This window comes from Crinia signifera, chromosome 12 (genome assembly GCF_055691185.1).
Source record: "Crinia signifera chromosome 12, ASM5569118v1, whole genome shotgun sequence".
NCBI classification, from domain to species: Eukaryota; Metazoa; Chordata; class Amphibia; order Anura; family Myobatrachidae; genus Crinia; species Crinia signifera.
In genome coordinates this window covers 1,140,193-1,149,595 of record NC_139228.1, presented here as the reverse complement: position 1 = coordinate 1,149,595, position 9,403 = coordinate 1,140,193, and the positions used below count along the sequence as shown (strand labels likewise).

General features: G+C 45.5%; 1 protein-coding gene across 35 annotated transcripts in view; it reads left to right on the top strand.

Annotated features, from left to right (window-relative positions):
- The window catches only part of LOC146049607 (immunoglobulin superfamily member 11-like), a 571,199-nt gene that overhangs the window by 261,314 nt on the left and 300,482 nt on the right, over positions 1-9,403 (top strand). The gene's annotated exons all lie outside the window — the stretch shown is intronic.

Genomic DNA, 9,403 nt, shown 5'->3' with positions numbered 1-9,403 from the left:
AGGGTCCCTATTATCATAGTATATTTGCGGTTAGCTGCAAATATTAAGTATCCCCACCGTATGTATGAAGGAGGGAAGGAGCAGGTATGGAAGTTCCCTTCATTGTCAATGGCACCCGCACCCTTCAAATCTATCTAGAGATGCAATGGTTTAATAATAGCTGAAATGGGGGTAGTCTATGGGCTGCATAGCGCATTATTGGCACCAGCCTTCACCCGATATTTTTAGCGTTCGCCTTTTGAATTTTTCAGGTGTTTTTAAAATCCAGTCTTTTCATCAAACTACAAACAACATCACAAGAGCATTAAACACATAAAACATGATACATGTACAGTAATAAAAACACCCCTCAGTCGTGATACATGTATGATATGCTGTAGTAAAAGTGGGCAGTATTTTAGGGTCCTGGAGGCCGATTATAAGATCAGACACACACAACAAGTAACATGTATGCGTATTTCTGAGTCGGATGGATCATTGCTACACTATTATATTCTCCATCTACTGTGATGGTAAATTATGAACAAGTCGGTTTAAAGAAAATAATCATGAAAAACTTATGTCGAACTTTTTAATTTGTTTTTAATTTCTTTTTCATGCGTCAACATTTTGATTGTCGACCAATAGTGGTGGACATAGACACTGTTGACCTAATGTCCGCATACTGCTAGATCTGGCTTTGCGTGAAATGAGCTTTAATATAGCATTAGCCAAATCATTATTGTCACCAGATACTCTAATTACACAAATGTGTTTAAGTAAAGAAAGAAAACTCTTACCCTAAATCACTCACTAGCAGCAGCACAATATGGATGAGTGCACACCAACATAGATAATAAAGACCCTGTATGATCACTGTTCTGCTGTCTCTCTCTCTCTCCCTCCTGTATGGGGTTTCCTTAAGAGGTGATGGTGTGAATCATCAGCAGGGACTCCTGAGCAGATACAGCAAATCACTGCCCTTGTAAAGAACTCCTTAGTGACACGCCTGGCAGAATCTGAATAATCAGGGAGATTAGTGCAAAGCAGGGCAGCTGGAGACTTCTGACTGAAATAGGAGCCTCCTGTGTCACCTATGCCTATATACCTGTGAAGATTATTGCAGCACAGAGTCCTTGGGAGGGGAATTTGCTGGCCATCCTTCCTCCCCGCCTCTGCTTCCCGCGCTGGTGCTGTGCAGTCACCTAGGATATATCTGTGTCTATCCTTTGACGCTGTGTTAGAATCCATTTGTGCCCGGCTCAAGTGTTACATTTTGAATAAGAAAAGTATATTATGGTCGTGTGCGTGCGTTTTATTACAGGTCCAGATATAGGTCCTGATTCAGTCCTGGTCGCTAGACTGCGCAGCCCTGACATACGAGTATACTTCCCCTCGCGTGCAGCAAAAGGGAAGAGAAATCATTTGGTGGCCATCGTCATTTGGTGGTCATCGTCATTTGGTGGTCATCGTCATTTGGTGGTTATCGTCATTTGGTGGTCATCGTCATTTGGTGGTTATCGTCATTTGGTGGTCATCGTCATTTGGTGGTCATCGTCATTTGGTGGTCATCGTCATTTGGTGGTTGTATTCTGGGAATAAATCTCAGTCTACATGGACACGGACTATTTCCTCTGCAGATCAACGTTATTTCATCGGCGAGCAAGTGGAGAAAGTGGATGGGGGGGGGGGGCGGGTGTTGGCATGCGGAGGGTTACCCATATTTCCCATTCTGGGAGAATAGGCAAGTATGCCATGTGGTTCCTATCTTTAGCCCTTTCCTAACCCATGCGATGACTATCCTGAGATGGCCATAGGGCAGCAGCCAGCTTCGGGAAGCAAAGGGCGTGGCCGGCATCATGATGCGATAGGGTGCCTATGGGGGGGCGTCACTTACTGTGAGATTGATGTGTGTATGGGTGTGGCCAGTGTCATTGCATCATGCCAACCTTCCTGGGGGGCCTAGGGGCAGGACACACGTTTGATGGGGTTGTGGTGATCTCTGTATTACAGACATCCTTCACAAACAGGGGCTGAGCTACTGCTGCCGAGCCCCAGTGATGGCTGCCACCATAACCAATGCTCCTACAGCAGCTTCAGCGCATGGTGGGTGCAGCTTGCCTACTAGTATCCATGTGCCCACATCTGGAAGATCATCCTGCCCACTGGTTCTCCGTCCGCAGATGTCATTATTAGTGCTTGCAGCAATGGCACCAGTGTGACCGACATCCCACCCGGTGCCCGCTCACTACGAGCATGCACGGGGGTCAGCATACACGGCACTCCCATTACGCTTAGAGAGGGAAATCTGCACACATCCGCAGGGGGGCCGCTCAGTTACTGCCAGCAAACACAATTGCAAACTCCACCCACAACATGCGTATGATCTGGCGCACTGTGTATATACCCGCGACATCAGTGCACATTTCCCAACCTCTCACAGCCAGTCTTCTTCATAGCCAGACTAGGTGGGTTAGCCATGGCCGCTGTACCCCAGGCCCCCCTCTGTCAGGGCCCCCCAGCTCTCCTGATTCCTGTCCCAGTGTGGGAGTAGTGCAGAGGCTGCTGCTATTGCTACGTGTACAGTAACACGATGGAGCCTATAGTAGACGTCTGTCTGTAAATGCAGCCGAGCCCCTGGTCGCTCACTTCACCCGTATCACTATTCCAAGTATGTCAGTGTTTGTACAAGGCCAATGAAGTCTCTCTGTCGCTGTGATAGCCCCAGGGGAAGCTGGGCCGGGGTGGGGGGACCCGGACTGTACTATTAATGCCAAGTAGAAAATGTGGGTGTTGCCACGGGATATGGTCATTGGGTCACCAGCATGATGGTAGACAAGCATCAGGTCGACATGGTTTTTTTTACTGTTCTTTTTAGGCAAAATGTTCTGACAGGCGGCATTTCATTATTTCATGCCCTACTATCCACTAGGGCGTGGTGGGAGAATAGTGTGCCGAGCGCAGCGAGCCGAGCGAGGAGGCACAGTGCTACGTTTTGGTCGCCAAGTCGACATGGCATGTGCCGACAGGCGGTATTTCAGTATGTCATGCCCTACCGTCCACTAGGGCGTGGTGGGAGAATAGTGTGCCGAGCGCAGCGAGCCGAGCGAGGAGGCGCAGTGCTACGTTTTGGTCGCCAAGTCGACATGGCAAGTGCCGACAGGCGGCATTTCAGTATGTCATGCCCTACTATCCACTACAGCATGGTGGGAGAATAAAATAGTGTGCCGAGCGCAGCGAGCCGAGCGAGGAGGCGCAGTGCTACGTTTTGGTCGCCAAGTCGACATGGCAAGTGCCGACAGGCGGTATTTCAGTATGTCATGCCCTACCGTCCACTAGGGCGTGGTGGGAGAATAGTGTGCCGAGCGCAGCGGCTGGTGCTACATTTCTGTGTTTGTGTTGACTGTGTTGACATTCTGGTAAAGAAAAAAAAATGCAGACTTTTTCAATGTCGACCTTACACATATCAACCTAATGAACCTGTCGGCCTAAAGTCATGTCTACCTTTCGGCATGTTGACCTTACCTCATGTTGACCTTACCTCATGTTGACCTAAATGCATGTCGACCTAATGGTGTCGACCAACTTGCTGGTGACCAACTGATCCACACCCGCTGGCATGGGGTAGTCACTCCCCTAGGATCAAGAAAAGAAAAAATGTGCCAGCGCTGCAGATTTGTTCTCTTCTTGTACCACAAATTGCTTGTAATAACATTAATGACGTATAGCACCTTCCCTAGCAGGGGTAATATGTCAGACTACAGCATCAGTGCAAGTTACCCTTCTCTGCGCCTTCAGGAACACCCAGAGGGAAGGTGGGACAGTGTACACTGTAGCCTGGCAATGCAGCAAGCTTGACTCGCAGTTATCATCTTGTATTACAGACTAGGTGGCTCTGACACAAGGGTGATTCCAGCGCCCCAGTGTGGCCAGACAGGTGGTAGCACCCTGCATCAGACCCTCCAACATGTCATGATTCCTTCCATTAGGTACAAAACACTCTGCTTCTGACCTTCCCCCTGAATGTATGATTGCCGCCACCTGTGCTGGTCTAGTTATTGATGAGGGAGTTGTCAGCTATCATGCATTACATGGGAAGCCCAGAAGCAGAGCATGGTATGTCTGGTCGTGTTGGAGGTTCTGACTTGATAATAGTTTATTTTACACTGTAGATCTTTATGAGTTATTTCTGCCTGATCATAAGATTGCATATGAAATGTGATCTGGGCGGAAACTAATGTCCAGGGTTGCGTTGCAATTAGCGAGGCTATCTGTAAGATGTATGTCCATGCAGACCTAGGTATTGGTGATTCCTGCTGTGGTCCCTCCATTATACATGCGGGGGAACTTAAAATGTGCTTTTAGTAAATGGGCCCCAGAGACTGCTCAGTGATGTCTCAATTTAGGTGGCTGTCTGTCCCCTCTCCAGATTAGTGACCGCTCTCTTCTGCCCAGGAATATAAAAAAAAAAAAAAATTGACAACTTTTTAAAAAACCCTATAACTGTGTTATATAGTGATCAGCGTGTTACATTACAATTAGCTGTGTTATATAGTGATCAGCGTGTTACATTACAATTAGCTGTGTTATATAGTGATCAGCGTGTTACATTACAATTAGCTGTGTTATATAGTGATCAGCCTGTTACATTACAATTAGCTGTGTTATATAGTGATCGGCCTGTTACATTACAATTAGCTGTGTTATATAGTGATCGGCCTGTTACATTACAATTAGCTGTGTTATATAGTGATCGGCCTGTTACATTACAATTAGCTGTGTTATATAGTGATCGGCCTGTTACATTACAATTAGCTGTGTCATATAGTGATCGGCCTGTTACATTACAATTAGCTGTGTCATATAGTGATCGGCCTGTTACATTACAATTAGCTGTGTTATATAGTGATCAGCGTGTTACATTACAATTAGCTGTGTTATATAGTGATCAGCGTGTTACATTACAATTAGCTGTGTCATATAGTGATCAGCCTGTTACATTACAATTAGCTGTGTTATATAGTGATCAGCCTGTTACATTACAATTAGCTGTGTCATATAGTGATCAGCCTGTTACATTACAATTAGCTGTGTTATATAGTGATCGGCCTGTTACATTACAATTAGCTGTGTTATATAGTGATCAGCGTGTTACATTACAATTAGCTGTGTTATATAGTGATCAGCGTGTTACATTACAATTAGCTGTGTCATATAGTGATCAGCCTGTTACATTACAATTAGCTGTGTTATATAGTGATCAGCGTGTTACATTACAATTAGCTGTGTCATATAGTGATCAGCCTGTTACATTACAATTAGCTGTGTTATATAGTGATCGGCCTGTTACATTACAATTAGCTGTGTTATATAGTGATCGGCCTGTTACATTACAATTAGCTGTGTTATATAGTGATCGGCCTGTTACATTACAATTAGCTGTGTTATATAGTGATCGGCGTGTTACATTACAATTAGCTGTGTTATATAGTGATCGGCGTGTTACATTACAATTAGCTGTGTTATATAGTGATCAGCGTGTTACATTACAATTAGCTGTGTTATATAGTGATCAGTGTGTTACATTACAATTAGCTGTGTTATATAGTGATCGGCGTGTTACATTACAATTAGCTGTGTTATATAGTGATCAGCGTGTTACATTACAATTAGCTGTGTTATATAGTGATCAGCGGGTTACATTACAATTAGCTGTGTTATATAGTGATCAGCGGGTTACATTACAATTAGCTGTGTTATATAGTGATCAGCGGGTTACATTACAATTAGCTGTGTTATATAGTGATCAGCGGGTTACATTACAATTACCTGTGTTATATAGTGATCAGCCTGTTACATTACAATTAGCTGTGTTATATAGTGATCGGCGGGTTACATTACAATTAGCGGTGTTATATAGTGATCAGCCTGTTACATTACAATTAGCTGTGTCATATAGTGATCGGCCTGTTACATTACAATTAGCTGTGTTATATAGTGATCAGCCTGTTACATTACAATTAGCTGTGTTATATAGTGATCAGCCTGTTACATTACAATTAGCCGTGTTATATAGTGATCGGCCTGTTACATTACAATTAGCTCTGTTATATAGTGATCAGCGGGTTACATTACAATTAGCTGTGTTATATAGTGATCAGCCTGTTACATTACAATTAGCTGTGTTATATAGTGATCGGCCTGTTACATTACAATTAGCTCTGTTATATAGTGATCAGCGGGTTACATTACAATTAGCTGTGTTATATAGTGATCAGCGGGTTACATTACAATTAGCTGTGTTATATAGTGATCGGCGTGTTACATTACAATTAGCTGTGTTATATAGTGATCAGCGTGTTACATTACAATTAGCTGTGTTATATAGTGATCAGCCTGTTACATTACAATTAGCAGCAATGATCTATGTAGAACTATGCTCAATAATATATTTTCCATTCGAGCAAACTGTTATTATATTGCAGACCCATCAGCGGGTGTGTGCACCCAATAAGCAGGTGATCTGTGTCTGTGACTGTCACACGTGTAGTCAGCAGACAGCACATACATGGCAGCATTGTGGAGGCACAGAGTGATGGGAGGAGTCTAATATACCATAACCCATCACATCACAGGTGTAGTCAGCAGACAGCACATACATGGCAGCATTGTGGAGGTACAGAGTGATGGGAGGAGTCTGATATACCATAACCCATTGCATCACACGTGTAGTCAGCAGACAGCACATACATGGCAGCATTGTGGGGGCACAGAGTGATGGGAGGAGTCTGATATACCATAACCCATCACATCACACGTGTAGTCAGCAGACAGCACATACGTGGCAGCATTGTGGAGGCACAGAGTGATGGGAGGAGACTGATATACCATAACCCATCACATCACACGTGTAGTCAGCAGACAGCACATACATGGCAGCATTGTGGGGGCACAGAGCGATGGGAGGAGTCTGATATACCATAACCCATCATATCACACGTGTAGTCAGCAGACAGCACATACATGGCAGCATTGTGGAGGCATAGAGTGATGGGAGGAGTCTGATATACCATAACCCATCACATCACACGTGTAGTCAGCAGACAGCACATACATGGCAGCATTGTGGAGGCACAGAGTGATGGGAGAAGTCTGATATACCATAACCCATCACATCACACGTGTAGTCAGCAGACAGCACATACATGGCAGCATTGTGGAGGCACAGAGTGATGGGAGGGGTCCGATATACCATAACCCATCACATCACACGTGTAGTCAGCAGAGAGCACATACATGGCAGCATTGTGGAGGCACAGAGTGATGGGAGAAGTCTGATATAACCCATCACATCACACGTGTAGTCAGCAGACAGCACATACATGGCAGCATTGTGGAGGCACAGAGTGATGGGAGGGGTCCGATATACCATAACCCATCACATCACACGTGTAGTCAGCAGACAGCACGTACACGGCAGCATTGTGGGGGCATTGTTATGCTGGATGCACAGTCCCACTTCTCCTATTCGGTATGCCGGGTGTCATTGTTATACTGATGCAAAGTCCCACTTCTCCTATTCAGTATGCCTGGTGTCATTGTTAATGCAGGACGCACAGTCCCACTTCTCCTATTCGGTATGCCTGGTGTCATTGTTATGCTGGATGCACAGTCCCACTTCTCCTATTCGGTATGCCTGGTGTCATTGTTATACTGATGCACAGCCCCACTTCTCCTATTCGGTATGCCTGGTGTCATTGTTATACTGATGCACAGTCCCACTTCTCCTATTCGGTATGCCTGGTGTCATTGTTATGCTGGATGCACAGTCCCACTTCTCCTATTCGGTATGCCTGGTGTCATTGTTATGCTGGATGCACAGTCCCACTTCTCCTATTCGGTATGCCGGGTGTCATTGTTATACTGACGCACAGCCCCACTTCTCCTATTCGGTATGCCGGGTGTCATTGTTATACTGATGCACAGTCCCACTTCTCCTATTCGGTATGCCTGGTGTCATTGTTATGCTAGATGCACAGTCCCACTTCTCCTATTCGGTATGCCTGGTGTCATTGTTATGCTGGATGCACAGTCCCACTTCTCCTATTCGGTATGCCTGGTGTCATTGTTATACTGACGCACAGTCCCACTTCTCCTATTCGGTATGCCTGGTGTCATTGTTATACTGACGCACAGTCCCACTTCTCCTATTCGGTATGCCTGTTGTCATTGTTATGCTGGATGCACAGTCCCACTTCTCCTATTCGGTATGCCTGTTGTCATTGTTATGCTGGATGCACAGTCCCACTTCTCCTATTCGGTATGCCTGGTGTCATTGTTATACTGATGCACAGTCCCACTTCTCCTATTCGGTATGCCTGGTATCATTGTTATGCTGGATGCACAGTCCCACTTCTCCTATTCGGTATGCCTGGTGTCATTGTTATACTGATGCACAGTCCCACTTCTCCTATTCCGTATGCCTGGTGTCATTGTTATGCTGATGCACAGTCCCACTTCTCCTATTCGGTATGCCTGGTGTCATTGTTATACTGACGCACAGTCCCACTTCTCCTATTCGGTATGCCGGGTGTCATTGTTATACTGACGCACAGTCCCACTTCTCCTATTCGGTATGCCTGGTGTCATTGTTATACTGATGCACAGTCCCACTTCTCCTATTCGGTATGCCGGGTGTTATTGTTATACTGATGCACAGTCCCACTTCTCCTATTCCGTATGCCTGTTGTCATTGTTATGCTGGATGCACAGTCCCACTTCTCCTATTCGGTATGCCTGGTGTCATTGTTATACTGATGCACAGCCCCACTTCTCCTATTCGGTATGCCTGGTGTCATTGTTATACTGATGCACAGTCCCACTTCTCCTATTCGGTATGCCTGGTGTCATTGTTATACTGATGCACAGTCCCACTTCTCCTATTCGGTATGCCTGGTGTCATTGTTATACTGATGCACAGTCCCACTTCTCCTATTCGGTATGCCTGGTGTCATTGTTATACTGATGCACAGTCCCACTTCTCCTATTCGGTATGCCTGGTGTCATTGTTATACTGATGCACAGTCCCACTTCTCCTATTCGGTATGCCTGGTGTCATTGTTATGCTGGATGCACAGTCCCACTTCTCCTATTCGGTATGCCTGGTGTCATTGTTATGCTGGATGCACAGTCCTACTTCTCCTATTCGGTATGCCGGGTGTCATTGTTATACTGATGCACAGTCCCACTTCTCCTATTCGGTATGCCGGGTGTCATTGTTATGCAGGATGCACAGTCCCACTTCTCCTATTCGGTATGCCGGGTGTCATTGTTATGCTGGATGCACAGTCCCACTTCTCCTATTCGGTATGCCTGGGGTCATTGTTATGCTGGATGCACAGTCCCACTTCTCCTATTCGGTATG